Below are 8535 nucleotides of genomic sequence, written 5' to 3'. Positions count from 1 at the left end.
AGCTCATCACTAAACTAAGGACCTTGAGACTAAACACCTCCCTCTGCAACTGGATCCTGGACTTCCTAGAAAAAGTTGTATTATCCAGCAAGGCACTTAACCCCCAATTGCTCCAGGATCGCCTACGCAAGCTCTCTGGCAATTGGGATATGTAAAAAACAAATGACACATCTCAAATGCACTTGTGTGTTTAAGGACCAATATCAACAATTGTTATTATCAGTAGAGCACGTAATTTGTAGTTACACTTACCGCATTTACTTTCTTGCCCAGATTTTTGCTGCGTGCCACATGTCAAGGGAATGAAGAATATAGAGTCCCTGTACTGTCCTTTTCTGGATTTGTAATGGAAGTAGGACAATACAGATTGGAATAATCACGTTCAAACTCAAAAACACACTTGGATAATTATGAACATGTAGGTAAAAATGATAAAATGTTGTGCAGTCACTTGTCAATATAGGTCCTACATACACCTAGACAGAGATGCACTTACTCATTAGTGACGAAATCTGCATAATGTGCGTCAGTGTAGATCTCCTTCAACTTGACCTCCAAGAGGAGCTCATCAATTGTCCTAATAAAAGCCTGCTTTTCCACCTCTGTGTCTCCCGCTTATCCACCGTGACAATGTGGATGATATCCTACGACTAATTCTCCATGGTGATATACGTGCAAAACTGTACACAATAAACTATGAAAGGTATTGACAGATAAACAAATTCAAATCAAACTTTATTGGTCACATACATGTGTTTAGCAGATGTTATTGCGGGTGTAGCGAAATGCTTGTGCTTCTAGCGCCGACAGTACAGTAATAACCTAACAAGTAATATCTAACAGTTTCACAACATATACCCAAAATACACGGAAATCTAAGTAAGGAATAGATTATGAATATATACATATACATGTATGTCAGAGCGGCATTGGACTAAGATACAGTGGCATAGCATAGAGTACAGTATATACATATGAGATGGGTGATGCAATATTTACAAACAATCAAAGTGACTAAGATACCGTAGAATAGTATAGAGTACAGTTTACACCTATGAGATGAGTAATGCAAGATATGGAGACAATATTAGTGGCTAGTGTTTAATTTCCTTAAAGTGGCCAATGATTCCTAATCTATGTCTTTAGGCAGCAGCCTCTGATGTGCAGGAGATGCCTGTTTAACAGTCAGTGGTGTAATATAGAATACAATACAGTGCATACATATGAAATCGGTGATGCAATATGTAAACACAATTTAAAAGTGACTAAGATACCGTAGAATAGTGTGGAGTGTAGTTTATACATATGAAATGAGTAATGCTAGATACAGAACATTATTAAAGTAGCTAGTGATCAATTTCTAAAAGTGGCCAGTGATTCCTAATCAATGTCTACAGGCAACTGCCCCTGATGTGCTAGTGATGGGTGTTAAACAGTCTGATGGCCTTGAGATAGAATCTGTTTTTCAGTCTCTCGGTCCAAGCTTTGATGCACCTGTACTGACCTCACCTTCTGGATGATAGCGGGGTGAACAGGCAGTGGCTTGGGTGGTTGATGTCCTTGATTATTTTTTTTTGCCGTACTATGGCACCGGGTGCTGTAAGCGTCCAGGAGGGCGGGAAGTTTGCCCCTGGTAATGCATTGGGCAGACCGCACCACCCTCTGGAGAGCTTTGCGGTTGTGGGCGGTGCAGTTGACGTACCAGGCAATGATACAGCCCAACAGGATGCTCTCAATTGTGCATCTGTAAAAGTTTGTGAGGGTTTTAGGTGCTAAGCCAAATTTATTTAGCCTCCTGAGGTTCTCCTGCTTCTTCTTCACCACACTGTCTGTGTGGGTGGAACATTTCAGTTTGTCAGTGATGTATACGCCAATGAACTGTAGTCCCATCGATGTGGATAGGGGGTTATTCCCTCTGCTGTTTCCTGAAGTCCACGATTATCTCCTTAGTTTTGTTGACGTTGAGTGAGAAGTTATTTTCCTGGCACCACACTCCCAGAGCCCTCACCTCCTGCCTGTAGACTGCCTGATCGCTGTTGGTAATCAAGCCTACTACTATTGTGATGTCTGCAAACTTGATGATTGAGTTGAAGGCGTGCTTGGCCACGCAGTCATAGGTGAACAGGGAGTACAGGAAGGGGCTGAGCACGCACCCTTGTGGGCAGTGTTGAGGATCAGCGAAGAGGAGGTGTTGTTTCCTACCTTCACCACCTGGGGGCGACCCATCAGGAAGTCCAGGACCCAGTTGTACAGGGCGGGGTTCAGACCCAGGTCCTCGAGCTTGACGATGAGCTTGGAGGGTATCATGGTGTTGAATGCTGAGCTGTAGTCAATGAACAGTATTCTTTCATAGGTATGCCTCTTGTCCAGATGGGACAGGGCGGTGTGCAATGTGATGGCGATTGCATCATCTGTGGATCTATTGGGGGGTAAGCAAATTGAAGTGGGTCTAGGGTGGCAGGTAAGGTGGAGGTGATATGATCCTTTACTAGTCTCTCAAAGCACTTCATGATAACAGAGGTGAGTGCTATGGGGCGATAGTCATTTAGTTCAATTACCTTAGCTTTCTTAGGTACAGGGACAATGGTGGCCATCTTGAAGCATGTGGGGATTACAGACTAGGATAGGGTGTTTGCACTATTATGGAAAGTAGTGGCACATATATAAAGTGAAACACAATATACATATTCTTCTAATTTACCTGAGGAGTCCGTTCTGCCGTCAGCTAGAATAAGCTACACACACACACAAAAAGGATGTTTAGTAATCAGAAAATGAAACACCAAAAGTAATGTGAGAACAAAATACATTACAAAGCTAATACTATGTTGATGACATAAAATATAGTACCACTTCATATATGGATGACACATGGCGGTCATTGACTTCAGCCCTCTTCTCCTGCCAAAACGTAGTTGTTTCCAGAGAGCAGAATGTTGGTTGCCAAAATGAAGTCACCTGACTGCATACTGTACTTGAAGGTGCGCTGTGAGTTCCACATAACAGAGCAGGGGAGAAAGTGGACAGGAAATAGATATTCAATAAACCTCAAATGTAGTCATGATGGAAACCATTTGCACAATTCAAGTCAAGCACATTGCAAGAGGCATTCCACTGAGATGTTAGGCTAAAGTCTAAACAGGACAAATATATAGTCTGTTGGGAAAATTTGGACTGTAGGAACATCTTGAGTCATTCCAAAATGACTGCTGTTCCCCATGAGTTCATCTTGAGCTCGAATGGTGGAAAGCCATCACACTACACCAGTCACATAGTCTTTGTATGTGCACTTGTGTGTAGGAAGCTGAAGAAAAGTAGAAAGCTGCCAAAAAATGATCATCGTAGGTGATAGACACATGCTGGCCAACAATGTCATCTTCACACATTACTTAGTTACCCTGGAAACGACGACACATCCAGTTCAGGAGACTCCATAACCATCATTAGAGCTATCAACGAAGCTATCATCGGAGCTATCCTCGGAACATTAAATGTAATGTAAATGGAACAGTCATCCTCTGGTCCCCAATCCTCATTGCTTGTCTCCTACTGGTCATCAGAAGGCACCCAGGTCTCGTCTTAAGTCTATACTTGAAAACACACTTTTGCATATATAGTATAAGTGTATATGGACACCCGTTGAAATTAGTGGATTCAGCTATTTCAGCCACACAAGTTGCTGACAGCTGTATAAAATCGAACACAGAGCCATACAATCTCCATAGACAAACATTGGTAGTAGAATGCCACCTTTCCAACAAGTCAGTTCTTCAAATCTCTGTCCTGCTAGAGCTGATCCGGTCAACTGTAAGTGCTTTTATTGTGAAGTGGAAACGTCTTGTAGCAACAACGGCTCAGCCACACAGTAGCAGGCCACATAAGCTCACAGAACAGGACCACCGAGTGCTGAAGTTTATAAAAATCCTCTGGCCTCAGTTGCAACACTCACGACCTGTCACGCCCTGGTCTTAGTTATCTTTGTTTTCTTTATTATTTTGGGTATTTCAGGGTGTGACATGGGTGATGTATGTGTTTTGTCTTGTCTAGGTGTTTTTTATGTTTATGGGGCTGTTTTCCTTTCTAGGTGTTTATGTAAATGTATGGTTGCCTAGATTGGTTCTCAATTAGAGGCAGGTGCTTCTCGTTGTCTCTGATTGGGAACCATATTTAGGTAGCCATGTTCTTTGGGTATTTTGTGGGTGGTTGTTTCTTGTCTTCTGTCTTTGTGCCTATGCACCAGATAGGACTGTTTCGGTATTTTGTAGTGTTCACGTTTATGGTCTTTATTAAACATGTTGAACTCTAACCACGCTGCATTTTGGTCCTCCTCTCCTTCAACGGAAGAAAACCATAACACTACCGAGTTCCAAACTGCCTTTGGAAGCAACATCAACACAAAAACTGTTTGTGGGGAGCTTCAGGAAATGGGTTTCTATAGCGGAGTAGCTGCACACAAGCCTGGTAGGGAGTCCAAATTGGAGATTTATGGTTCCAACCGCCAAGTCTTTGTGAGAGGTGGTGTCACATCAAATCAAACATTATTTAGAAGCTGTTAAGAAGCCTTTTGGTCCTAGAATTGGCGCTCCGGTACCGCTTGTTCTCTCTGTTACAGCACGGCAGTCTATGACTTGGGTGACTGGAGTCTTTGACAATGTTTGGGGCTTTCTTCTGACACCGCCTAGTAGATAGGTCCTGGATTGCAGGAAGCTTGGCCCCAATGATGTACTGGGCCATACGCACTACCCTTTGTAGCGCCTTATGGTCAGATGCCGAGCAGTTACCATACCAGGTGGTGATGCAACCGTTCAGGATGTGACAAGTAAAGTTTGATTTGAATGTCCTTGACTGGCCCAGCCAGAGCCCGGACTTGAACAAAATTGAACATCTCTGGAGAGATCTGAGAATAGCTGTGCAGCGATGCTCCACATCCAATCTAACAGAGCTTGAGAGGATCTGCAGAGAAGAATGGGAGAAACTCCCCAAATACAGGTGTGTCAAGCTTGTAGCGTCATACCCAATAATCTCAAGGCGTTAATCGCTGCCAAAGGTGCTTCAACACAGTACTGAGTAAAGGGTCTGAATACTTATGTAATTGTTTTAATTTTATTATGATTTTGTAATCCATTTTTAAAAACCTGTTCTTACTTTGTCATTATGGGATATTGTGTGTAGATTGACAAGGAATTCAAAACACATTTATTTTAGATTAAGGTAAAATTTTAAAAAAGTCAAGTGGTCTGAATACTTTCCGAATGCACTGTATGTATGGCATCAAAGTTCTCCTCAGTGATTTTTTTTCTGATATATACCAAACATGAATACTGTTGTATTATTCTTTCACACATTCCAATAGTCAGTTCTCTGGTTACTGTAGAGATACATTTTGGCCCCTCAAAGGGAGGAAGGGCATACAGTACTTGGCCTTAAACCATTGTCCTTTATATTTTTGACCAATTCACCTACATGCCCCAGGTGACAGACAGCACATAAACATACATACTGTATTTGAGGCAGGGCCTACAAATCCTCACTTTCCTGACAAATACTACAAATTAATATTCAGTCTCTGTCCAGAACAGGAAGAGATGGCCCGCACTGTCACATCTGCTCCTGCAATGCCCTCTACTGCTCATCCTGTGCTCCCAGTGCTCTTTCCCTCTATGTGTGTGTGTGGGCGGAGACAGGTGTGCTGGAGTCAGAGCAGATTCCCACCAGCTGCAACCTGTTCCATAATCAAGACCTCTACTAATACACAGCCCTGCCACTTCCACACTGCCAGATCGTAATCTCTGCTCATTCTGCCTGCTCTGACTCTAGTCTCTGTTTCCATTCCCACATCTCGTCATCCTGCTACTCTGTCCTGGATTCCCCACTCTACAACTCCTTTGGATTCCCCTCCGGACCTGCTTACCCTGTCTCAACCCCTCTCACTCCAGCCTCAGCCTCCGCACCTGGTTTCCAGCAACCCGCCCGAGCTTCCCCTGCCTTGCACTCCATCTCCCCCTGTGTTTCAATAAATACCTTGGTTGCTTCATCCCAGTCTCCTCGTCTGAGTCTGCTCTTGGGTTCCCCTGTTCCACTCCGCTTAACACGCATCACATGAAAGTTCATTCTTGAGTCTCCCGTCGAGCTTATGGAACCCAACCTCTAGTCCTTGGGCCCATGGCATGGCCTCATTCTGCTTTAGACATGCAAATGTACTTAGATGACACCTTCCTTCAAAAAAGCTTTTTTTTGTCAAGAACAGAGAGATTACACCACTTTATTTCAGATGAAGCATTACAGTCAAGAATTACCAGTCTATGGGCTCTAAGTTTTGGCTGGCAGCGCTAGTGTCAAACGCACCCTCTTTGACAAGTTTGACTTGTAAAAGCCAGAGCTCTGCTATATTCCAACCCTGGCGACTCAGTTGGTAATTTAACAACCCTGTCAGGTGGAAGGAAAAAAAATATTTGAGCTGTCCTTTTGGGCTACTGGAAGGCGCAGCAGTCTAAGGCACTGCATGTTAGTGCTAGAGGTGTCACTGCAGACCCTAGTTTGATTCCAGGCTGTAAAAATTTCCCACAAAATGAGTGCACTTGGACTTTATCACTCCTGTACCAGCAGAAACAAATAGTAATGTAGTCTGCAGCCAGGGAGAAAAAATTGCGCCTTTTTTCAATATACTGAATGTCATTAATCAGAGCCTGTACCAAGGCAGGAGATAGAAACACAATTATTGAACAACAACTCGTATTTCCCACAGAATTGTTCTATACATTTACTTTGAAATGGTTTGAATAGTGCTTGCAGAATGTGCTGCCAGTGTTTGACACTCGCTATCGGCGGGATGCATTTTCTGTTTGAAAAAGATGAAAAGATTCTGCCCACACCTCTACAAAAATGTGATCAAATTTTCCCAGTTCCAACATCTCCAAATCATACAGCAAATGAGGGAGTTTGTGTAACCATAAAAAGTGAATGGAGGGTGTTTTCCTGGTGGGGTTGTAACGCCTGTTCACGACTGCACTAATATAGTATGGCTCTTATTTATAAATGAAAACATGCGTACCGTGAAATCAACATTTTACAATGGTCATCTCAGTCTCTGTACTTGAACCCCATTGAAAACCTGTGGTTGGAATTGAAGAGGGCCGTCCACCAGCGCAGATGAAGAATCTGGAAAGATTTTGTATAGAGGAATGGCTTAAGATCCCTCTAAACATTTAACATTTGAGTAATTTAGCAAACACTATTATCCAGAGTGGTATATAGGAGCAATTAGGGTTAAGTGCCTTGCTCATGGGCACATTGACAGATTTATCACCTAGTCGGCTTTGGGATTGGAACCAGCAACCTTTCAGTTACTGGCCAAACACTCTTAACCGCTCGGCTAGAAAAAGGCTCAGTGCCATTGTCCTCGCAAGGTGAGGTATTGAAAGGCGTTGAACCAAAATTATTTTGAGAAAAAATGTATTACTTGTTAAACAAAATGTCTTTGAGCAATGGTATTAGTATAAAATAATATCATTTCCCTTAATCTTTTTTTGCATACAATATACACTGTAGCTCAGTATTTGTATTAATTCATTTTTGGTCATCTTTTTTTAAGGGAGCAAATCATTTTGGACCTAACTGTGTACACACACACACACACACACACACACACACACACACACACACACACACACACACACACACACACACACACTTTACTGTAGTTATCTACCACCACAAAAATGCCCTGTTTGAATCCTTACATATTCCTGTTGTTTGTTTCACCTTTCCCCTTCTGTAGCTCTCTATAGCTCTGACCTGGATTAACTCACCTCCTGTTTGTCACACAGCGGCATTGTTCTGTCCTCCTGTGGAACATGTTTTAGTGTGTGTGTGTTCCTGTAGGAGAAACGTAGGCTGTCTGTGGCAGGTTTACAGTAACAGGAGGGAGGAGAAGGGGATGAGAGAGGATGGGAGAGGGTCAGGAAGAGGGAGAGAAACAACTGGTGTTGTTTTGCCTTTTTGTTGTAGCGCCCTCTGCCTGTCTCCTTGATGCACAACTCTTAGAAGAGCCATTAGTTATATACCATACAGATAGGGGTGTGTGCTGTGCGTGTGTACCATACCATACCCGATAGTGGCGTGCGAATGCGTGAATCATTCCCCATGGACACAGAAGCAGGGATGATCCAATGATTTATATAAACCCTGGATTGCTAATGCTATGTATTGGCCACTGAGAGGCTTTGAAACCCCCAGTTAGCCATATTGGCACTCCCCAGTAGGAGCAGTCCTCCATACCAGGGTTTCCCAACCCTCTCCTTGACCCCCCCTCATTTTTGTTTTAATCCTAAACTGCCACATCTGACTAAATTAGTCAGCTAATCATTAAGCCTTTGACTAATTGAATCAGGTGTGCCAGTTTAGGGTTAAAACTAAAATGAGAAATGTCTGGGAGTGGGGGTCTGAGGAGAGGTTTGGGAAATCCTGCTTCATAGGGATGAAAGGAATTCTACAGTATTTCAATCAAATGTTTAAAGGATGACATGTATTTAAGCA

General features: G+C 42.9%; 1 long non-coding RNA gene across 1 annotated transcript; it reads right to left on the bottom strand.

Moving 5' to 3' along the window:
• Positions 1 to 2710: 2710 nt before the first annotated feature.
• Positions 2711 to 6151, bottom strand: LOC135509967 (uncharacterized). The gene is made up of 3 exons (XR_010451032.1): positions 6022 to 6151; positions 2851 to 2986; positions 2711 to 2735 (listed from the first exon to the last, which is right to left on the bottom strand). It is a non-coding gene; the product is annotated as an uncharacterized LOC135509967 (long non-coding RNA).
• Positions 6152 to 8535: the final 2384 nt, after the last annotated feature.

This window comes from Oncorhynchus masou, chromosome 23 (genome assembly GCF_036934945.1).
Source record: "Oncorhynchus masou masou isolate Uvic2021 chromosome 23, UVic_Omas_1.1, whole genome shotgun sequence".
Lineage (NCBI taxonomy): Eukaryota > Metazoa > Chordata > Actinopteri > Salmoniformes > Salmonidae > Oncorhynchus > Oncorhynchus masou.
This window is presented reverse-complemented; position numbering and strand designations above follow the sequence as displayed.